This window comes from Pleurodeles waltl, chromosome 9, assembly GCF_031143425.1.
Source record: "Pleurodeles waltl isolate 20211129_DDA chromosome 9, aPleWal1.hap1.20221129, whole genome shotgun sequence".
Lineage (NCBI taxonomy): Eukaryota > Metazoa > Chordata > Amphibia > Caudata > Salamandridae > Pleurodeles > Pleurodeles waltl.
Window position 1 is genome coordinate 180,135,309 of NC_090448.1, and position 8,482 is coordinate 180,143,790.

Below are 8,482 nucleotides of genomic sequence, written 5' to 3' on the forward strand. Positions count from 1 at the left end.
AGCTGAGGAATGGATAGATACTATCCATCCTAGGCGAGCAAAAGTTTTATTTATGAAGTTCCGATATGGGACTCTCCAGGTTAGGGCTTTTACTTCTAAATGGGGCCCCTTGAGTGGGAGAAGACATGAGGCGACTTGTGGGCTGTGTAATATGGAGACTTCTGAAACGACAGATCATGTACTTCTAAACTGCAAAGCTTATGATAAACCAAGGAGGAAATGGATTTGACCTATTTGCAGGAACGTTGGAATCAGGAATTATAATGAAGCAGCTAGATTCTTGAGATCTAGTACTATACCATATGTTGCTTTTGGTTTAAGCCGGTTTTTACTAGCAATTTCATTTATCAGAGACAAGGCGGGCCTGAGGCTCTAGGCGCTTTAACTCAGACAAAACCCCCACAGTTAATTTACAGTCCCCAAAATGATAAATGGGAGCCGTCTTCTGTAATCCAATGGACTCTGGTTATACATTTAGCTAAGGATATATTTAGCCCAGGGGATATTGATAATGCTTGGGAAGAACATGAATTATAAAATTATTTTGCCCCTTAGCACAAGGACCGTAGTTATCGGGAGGATTTTTAAGTTTTTTAGAATTGTCATTTGACACTTATGGAACTAGCTTTTAGATCCAGTTATTTTTTTTTTTTTTACTTAATTGTTTAAATAGTCCTCCCCTAGTTAAGCAAATAAGTGCCTGATGGCACGGGAGGCAAATTTTAATTTTAAGGGTTTTATAAAAATGTAATATTGTAATTGATTGTTATTTATTGCTTTTAAGACTAACATTGGCCATTATCTAGACAGTCTGATTTTAGTATTTAAGTGAATATTAATTGTTGCTGAAATAATGTGGTTTTTGTATTGCTTGATTGTATTTCCCTTTTATGGCTTTTAGCCGAATAAAGGCGTGTGTGTGAAAGTAATTTTGGGAACGTGAGTGGAGGACATACACAGCTGTTGAAATATATAGTGCCAAAGGAATGGAATATGCAGATCTTACAAGAAAGTTGGTGGGTTGCGAGTGTGTGTTGAAGGCGATAAGTTGAGAATTCATAAATAAGTAAATGCATGAGAGAGTAAAAAGATGGTGCTGAAGATGAAAGATAACTTGAGAGAAAAACAGATAGAGGATTTCAGAAAGGTGTAGGGAGGAAAAAAGGCCCAAGTGATTGAGTAAAAGATTGCAAAGGCAAGTGGTGTGACATCATTAAACAAGGGAAGTTAGCATTACATGCACAACATGTAGGGAAGCTTTGTGTATATATAGGCCTCAAAGTTACTTTGATAGAATATATGTGGGTACGAGTGAATATAGACACGTGTTTTTGTTTCAGAATAAATTGAATTTTATGCTGAATGGTCAGGATCCTCCAGTGCCTGGTGTATACTATATTTGTGGAAAGAATGCTTATTCTTGTCTTCCTAGAGGATGGTATGGCACATGTTATTTGGGAATAGTCTTTCCGAAAATGTACCAGCAGGAACACTTAAGTAAGTTTCCTAAATTTACTGAAATTCAAACGAGACACAAGCAAGAATCAGTTTCCAGAACTGTGGGAGACATATTTGGAGCAATAGTTCCTTCAGTGGGAGTTGTTCCGAATTTGTTGTGGATAACATGTTAATGGATTATCCAGAAGCTATTCTCCGCTTAGATAATGAAAAGGCTGCTAGAAGAGCTATAGCTCTTCAGAACTGCCTTGCGTTAGACATTCTCTTAGCAAAAGAGGGTGGAGTTTGCAAACTACTTGGTCCGGGTCACTGTTTTTCATACATACCGGACAATATTAAATTAGTTAAGAGGTTTGATTAACAATTTAACAAAAGATAAAACAGAACTAAAATAATTAACTGAAACTACGGCCTGGGAACAAGCTGGCAAAGGGATTGCTTCAGTGGGAAATTGGCTTGGCAGCTTGGGAGAAGGTAGTGTAGTAAAATTTGTCAAATGGATTTCGATTATTGTGTTTTATCTAATTGCAATTTAGGGAATATATAAAATATTTTGAATAATTAAAAGAAGAAGATTTGAAAATAATCAGAGTAGGGTAGATGTTCAAATGGAAAGATTTTTTGGGAGAAATTCAAGAAGAAACTAATTTTATAAAAAAAGGTTTAAGAATCAAGATTCTAAATTTTGAAATGAAAGAAATGTATTTTGAGTGCTTGTATGATGACATTTATAGTCATCAGAGGAGGGATTGTGAGAGCAGAGATTTTACTGATCAAATGTGGAGTTGTTATGTAATTATACTCAGATTAATGTGTGAATTAATTAGATAATATTATGTTTACAAAATTGTGACTAATTGAATGGCCACCATCTTATGTAAGGCATATATTTTATCCATGCTAACTTAAGCTGATAGAATTATTCTGTCTTTACAAAAGGGTGTGTTTCTTAACTAAAACAAATGGTAGAAATAAATGTGTATTTAGTGGACTCTGCTGGACTGAAGTAGAACCACATGCAAGGTCATTGTGTAATGCAAGCTCTGTAAAATGTTTCTAATGTGTTCCGTAGTTTGACTGACTGCATTGTTTGAAGATATGTTTTTAACTTGTATGTATTTCCTCAAGGGTAAAGGAAATGGTGAAGTAACATATTTTGTAAACGTTCTTCCTGTGACTTCGTATTTCGGTGGATTGGAAACAAAGGATCCACAGATGAGGCGGAAGAAGAGGGGTCTAGAATATTAATGTATTAGTTTAGATTTCTTCAATGGAATAACACCAAATAGAAGAGCTTGAAGTAAACTAATTGTATAATTTTGATATCTGTTAATGATCTGATTGGTCATAACTTTCTCACCTCATACTTTATCCAATCATTTTCATTTAACAAGTTTAATTTAATGTTCAGTCACCATTGTTTGTGGGTCATTTTTCTTTGGGATTCTCGTGTATCCTGAGACTTAGAGATTCTATTGGTTTATGAAGAACTTATGCTTAAACGGTGTAGTGTATCTTATGGTCCAAATTCTAAACCATTACTGTGAAGATAACCTGTGGAGATGTGTCAGGAGTAGAGTCTGGATTGTGATGAGGTAAGTAGTGAGGTCAGATGGAACAGTGGGAGGTGAAGAGTAGAGGAAGAAGTGGCAAGCTTGTTATGTAGCCATTTTAGTTATAGCTCCATGCATGTTAGTTTAATACACTAGGCCACTGTGCACTATTACCTAGATATATTTTATTCGGCTTTGCATTGTTATTTTTACAATAACCAGTTTTACGGTCTTGTTTTAATTTCTTCTATCTAACTCTTTTGCTTAGCCCAGCACTGTGTTCTCAAACAAGACATTCTTGATCACTTTGTGCTTCAGTCAAGGCTACAGTTTGGTACACTGCCGGTGAACGTGGTAGAAGTTTAGTCTCCAACATTCGCAGAAAATACACATCCTTACGTAGGGACATTTTTTTAGTACATTAGCTGTGTTATTATAAAAACACTTCCTAGTCCCATTACACGTCAAGAGGGAGATTCCAGCCAGAGAACCATGACTGTATGCTGATTGCTTCGCTGCAGATGCTAACGCAGTCTACAGGCCTTTGCTCAGGTATGAGGGTCGATGTCCTCCCGGGGGAACCTGAAAGGCAGGATTAGAGCTTAACATGCTGTGCTCAAATTATGATTCAGATAGAAAATAATCCATGGATTCTAGTGGCAATATGATAGCGTTATTTTTATGCTTCACTCTCATCGTCACCATTCTAATATTGTTATGTTGTGTCGTTCTGGTTATTGCAGCTCACGCTTTGCTATCTAAAATGCAGTCATTTTATTAAACCAGTCTTTAAAACTTATACTGCTTTCATTGTCATTTATATATATATGAGACCAAACTGTGAATGAGAGAACCGGATGCGACCTGAGTGACCACGACTTCCCTAAGAAGTATGATGTGCCATGCGCTCGGCTGCCCAATCATCTCTACCGTTCGGGAGAGACGAATCACTACTAGTTAGCCGGAGCAAAACCAGGATTTGGAGCGACAGGTGTCACCCACTGTGGGTCAGATTCAGTCCCCTACACTGTGGACGAGCTTGCTGCTCAAAATCCAGTAGGCTCATTAGAATAATGAGAACCTACGTGACAAGCTGAAGTGTGGAGCTGTGCTGAAGATGTTGTTGTACAAACGTGAAAGACAAACAGAACCGTGGAAGAGTGATATTTACAATTACCCCTGTTCCTATCCTGATGTTGGCACATGATGTTGCTACCCCACTGACAAATTAGATGTTGTTGCTGATTACTGTAGTTTTGATAATGCATTATTTGTAAATGTTATTTGACTTTTCTTTCTCAGATACCAGCTGAAATTGCTTATTTACTGCTGCTTATTTATGATAGCGCCATAGCCAGATGTTTTCTAAATTTATGTTACTAAAACTTTTACATCAAGCCCAACCATGTCACTGCTAATTAGTGGTTAGTGAGGCGTTTATCACATGCTCATGAATTGTCTTTGATATATAATTGCCTTATCATTATTCAGATGTACTCAATTTCTCTTGCTCAGATTCAATTGCTATGTTTTTGTGTTATAACCATTGAGATAGTTTGTCTTTTTGCATTGATTAAACCCAGATATATACAGTGTTCTAATAAGCCTTTATTGTTTCTCTATATGTATCATTTCTGTTTGAGAATTATTTTCGTGACTTTAGCATTGTTAATATAGGGAAATAAATTATTTGCTTCTTAATAAACTGGTGTGGTTATTGAGGTTGAATTCATTATCATGTATTATATGTGATGTTTATGACATATTCCGAATTACATTTTCTCAAAACAGATCTGGTTCGGTTCATCGACCTAGTGTGTGAAATCCATTATTGAGTCCTAGGTAAAGAGAAATATAGCTAGGTTTTCTCTGCATTAACAATATTTGTAGCTTGTTTTAGAAGTAGATATACGTTGTTGTTTTATGTGTCAAGATATAACAATAGAAAACTCACAGGGAGGCACCAAAATACTTCTAAGGGAGCTAGCTATGGAAAACATAAGATTTGAGTTTACATGTTTTAAGCAACACTGTAAATTACATAAGTCATGCCTCTTGAAAAGTATTCCTAGTATGCTCCTTTTGCCACACCCTTTTTTAAAGATCCTCACTTCTTTACATCCAAGTTAAAGCACTGCACATGTTGAACCAGGGGAACATTTTTAACGAGTGTTAGAAAAGCCAGGGGGCTGCAAGGTATGCCACAACGTAGACAAAGAGGTGAAATGACAAGAATGATGGATGGTAATAAGGGGAGCAGAAAGCATTATCTTACTATAGTTTGACTTACACACAGCCAGTTATACATTGCTGCCAACTGGACACAATGTGCGACATCTACAGCAAGTTATAGCCCTTCTGACAGCAGCACTCCGTATGCTGATATTTTTCAGCCAAACGTTAATGCAGAGCCGTAAATGGACTGACATTGCTGATGATCGTAGCCCCCAGTAGACTTCCATTAGAAATGTCTGTCCATTGAAAGCGCTGGTTGTAACCTGAATCACAACGATCAATTTGAGACATGCTGTTAGCTAAAAAGCCAGAGCTGGCCATCGTGGTATCGACTATTTGGTGGGAGTGGGGATGGGGGGGGGGGGGGGGGGAGTCGACAAACTAATAAAGGGAGCTGAGCCTGAGGCGAGACAAGGGTCTGGCTCAGATCTTACAGCTTGTGTAAGAGCTGGGCCCTGAAAATGTTAGCTATGTAAATCATACCACAAACATCACGTAAAATATGTTAGAGTCTCTCAAAAATTAAAAAAAAATATATTTCTTTAACTTCATCACAATATAGCTCTGTACTAAGAAGTACTTATTAAAAGTGATAGTTTCCAAACGAGCTATTAATCAACTAAGGAACAAGACATTTGTCATGTAAATCCTGTACCTGGGCCAGGTTGTTATAAACCAACATTATAGTTCTATTAAATCAAGCAAAATAGGTTTTTGTATAACTGGTTTTTGAACTTACATATTTGAAAGTGCTTTAATACGTGATTATGAAGACAAAAACGTTTGGGTGAAATAAAATATTTGCCTAAGACCACTCAAGGGGAGCTGTGAAATTAGTATATGCATGTGTCTTTCCTTACGTTAAGACTTTGTTTTTACCTCTGTACATGTTTCTGCAACTTTCCTGTAGCGCAAACATGGAGCACGAGCGCAACAGTTACATTTTCACAAAGTCCCATTTATTGTTTACAGTTAAGGGGAGATAAAGTCATTTGCCCAGAATCACAAGATGCTGAACCGACTACGAAATTCGAACCTAGTTCCCAACTTCCAGAGGCGGCAGCTCTGGTGGGAACAGGGAGGGAGGCAGAGGCCGGCTCGATAGAATTGAGCTGTACAGGGCGTCCGGCAAAGACGACAGCAATGTAGGAGCTTACGGAGCAATATAGACATGGGCGAAGCATCGCATGCATAGTAATAAACTGGCGGGAGCGTAGTCATGCAGCAGGTAGAGATCAAGTAATACTACAGGCAGCTAGCGCTGTTATGAGATAACTGCCGCTTCTTACCCTTTGTAGAGCAAATGAACGTAATTCTCTGACTTCAGCAAAACCGCACTAGTCTTCCTACAACAGGAAGTGATGTAAAGACTGGTGTGTACCTGTAGTTATGGAAACTGAACGGAAATTACGTCACGTAATTAACCACTACCGCTTCATCGCGAAATAGAGATAGGTATCTGATATTCTGTTGTAAATGCACCGGCCATCTTAACATTTTGTGAGAGTTAATTTACTTAACGGTATTTTCACTACTGGTTGCAATTGAATGTAAAGTATTTCTTAAACTGTATCAAGATAACATGAGTTCAGACGCGTGACCACAAACGCACTACTGCTCACATCAGTTAAAATAAGTTTTGGCCTGTTGTGTCCCCGACTTGCCTCCCTTTCAGCGATCGGCTTCATTGGAAACAGAGAAAGCAATGATCGTTCCCACTTCTGGCACCTCCGAGTGACACTGCACCGGCGTGGTTCTCTAGACGTAATGTGATCAAACTAAGAACAAGCATTGACAATGCCAATAGATCTGGTTTAAACGAATGTGTAAGGTGAGAATGCAAAACTCGCCACCGAGATGTAATGTGTGACCAAATGCATTACCTTGTTATATGACTTGAAAGCGTTGATTTGATTTCTCCTTATCCATCGGAACTCCTAAAAAGATCCATTAGAACCAGAGAAATTAAAAAGAGGGCTAGATGTGTTCTCAGTGGTAATGTGAAGTTTTACAAAAATATAGTGTGGGAATGGTTATGTGTTTGTAAAGAAGCAAACCACTGTTGAATATGCAAGCGCGCCTGGTCCTTAGTAAGTAAACTTACAAGGGGACGCATATAGGTTGATGAATCTTTTGAATCACATGGAGTATCCTAGTCATGCAGTGACCACTGTAATGGTAGCTAACATCAATAATCAAGGAACATTCTATGAAAAACAACTTTACCCATAATGTTCAAGAATAACCACTACTCAGGAAGGAGTTAACAATTTTTATACGCTACTGATTACAATTCTAATAATCCGTTAATTCAATCTTTATTAATCAATCTTTATTAATCCATTAATAGAAAGACATTATTCTTAAAGAAAACATGCGACAATGCAATACCGTAAGCAATGAATACCAGCATTAATAAAGTAATTCAGCAATTAAGTTTGTCAGTCATTTGTCACTGTCAACGTCACCCCTAACAGCCTATCTAACCAAAATTAGCATTAGTGTGGGGGACTTCATGCGAAAACAATTTAGAGAAAACATCAATTTAGAAAAATTCTATCTAAGTTAGAATCTCTATACAACAGTGTAGTTGGTACCTAGAAGAAAAGGCACAAAATCGCCAGTCACATTTTCATAGCTATCTATCCAAGATCAACCAGCAACAAGTCAGTCTTTGTCTTCAGGTCATCAATCAGTCAGCTACAGATCAGGCTCACAGAGTATGAACCCGAAATCAACACCTCAGACAGCGTCTCCTGGCGTCATCAATTTCTCCCCGAATTCTGAAAAACTTAGCCCCTTGTCATGACTTTTTATTAGGGTCTCCCAGTCCATCCCACTATTTGCTAATTGGTCAGTCGGTCAGCAGATATGATTTTAATCTATAGTTTTTGTTTACCAAATCTCCTAATTTTCATACAGTTCGAATCACAGAAAGCTGATTGGTTCTTCTTGCGATGAGGACATCATCCGGCTCTTCAGGTATCAAAATTGTTGCATATGGCTGTCCAGTCAGTGCCTCTATTGTTCAAGTCCTGGGAAAGTACATTTAGCCTACATTTATCCTACTCTACACATAATTGTATCAAATTATCTTCATTATCTCCTGTCTCTGGGTACACTGCAGAATGTTCTAGCTAAGTAACTTGAACTTTGAGCGGTTCAAGGTTGCTGTCCCCGGTAACCAGTCCTTTGCAAGGTGTTCGGTTTCTCCATGTTCAGAGTGTGCAAGGCCC

The 8,482-nt window shown here is 37.9% G+C and overlaps 1 protein-coding gene across 2 annotated transcripts in view; it reads right to left on the bottom strand.

Annotated features, from left to right (window-relative positions):
* The window catches only part of CEP15 (centrosomal protein 15), an 86,069-nt gene extending 79,435 nt beyond the window's left edge, over positions 1 to 6,634 (bottom strand). For both annotated transcript variants that reach the window (XM_069206535.1, XM_069206536.1), the window contains exon 1: positions 6,536 to 6,634. The gene's annotated coding sequence lies outside the window, so the exon portion shown is untranslated. The remainder of the gene's footprint in view (positions 1 to 6,535) is intronic.
* Positions 6,635 to 8,482: the final 1,848 nt, after the last annotated feature.